Source organism: Etheostoma cragini, chromosome 15, assembly GCF_013103735.1.
Source record: "Etheostoma cragini isolate CJK2018 chromosome 15, CSU_Ecrag_1.0, whole genome shotgun sequence".
Classification (NCBI taxonomy): domain Eukaryota; kingdom Metazoa; phylum Chordata; class Actinopteri; order Perciformes; family Percidae; genus Etheostoma; species Etheostoma cragini.
Window position 1 is genome coordinate 2,031,398 of NC_048421.1, and position 991 is coordinate 2,032,388.

The window sequence follows — 991 nt, forward strand, 5'->3', positions numbered from 1 at the left end:
GTGTGTGGAGGTCCTCTGTGGCCCCTGCCGACACCAGGGCCCTGAGAGGTGCTCATTCATTTTGATTAACAGGGCCTTCCTCGCTCTCATCCCATCCTCTGTGGTTGACTCTCTCCTCAGGGGGGGGGAAAGCCCACATGGATGTTTTTCCTTTTTTTTTTCTTTTATCCCACATGGTTTTTCACTTCCACAACAGCACGCCATTACCCGAGTGTTTAAACACTTAAGAACAGTTTAAAAGGAGGGAAAGAAGAAGGAGGAGGTGGAGGAGGTGGAGTGAAAAAACACTCGTGAGCAACGAGCAGTTCTACATTAACCGTGCATCACTCGAGAGCCCCGTAAAGGCCGCCCCGTGAGCAAAATGAAGTCAATAAATAAACGTGGCTGTTGTCAGATGTCTGGAACAGCTTGAGAGGGGTTGCAGCGACGGGGCGGCCCACCATGTTCAAATGAAGGGTGATAAGTTTTGGGCGGCCCTGCAGAATTAGACGCTACAACTTGCTGAGTGCCATTGACTAATAAGGGCGGGTTCAGGCCGCCTGTTACATCCAACAATGAGAGGAGCATGTGATCTGCACAGCAGTTTTGTTGGAAGTCACAATGCCCGCTCGGATCCAGACTAGAGAGACCACATCAGTATCACACAGAGAGGAGGTTAGTTACTTTAAGCCAATCCCACGTGAGCTGCCTCCCTCCGCTAACGACGCTACACTCCCCCAAAGGCCGGCTCTTCACAGCCGTCAATCACGAGTGACAGCTAACAGCAGAAAGAGACAGGAGCTGTCAATGCCCTGTGCACGTCTGCTTTGTTTCTTGACGTTATTGGATTAGAAAACTACCCAAAAACTGTATCTGGGTTTTCCCTTAACCCTCATGTTGTCCTTGGGTCAAATTGACCCGTTTTCCCATATCTAAGACGTGATGGCCGCCCTCAGGGCGCAGCAGGATGACCCAGAGGAGCTGGACACCACCAAGACGGGCCTGCCCCAGT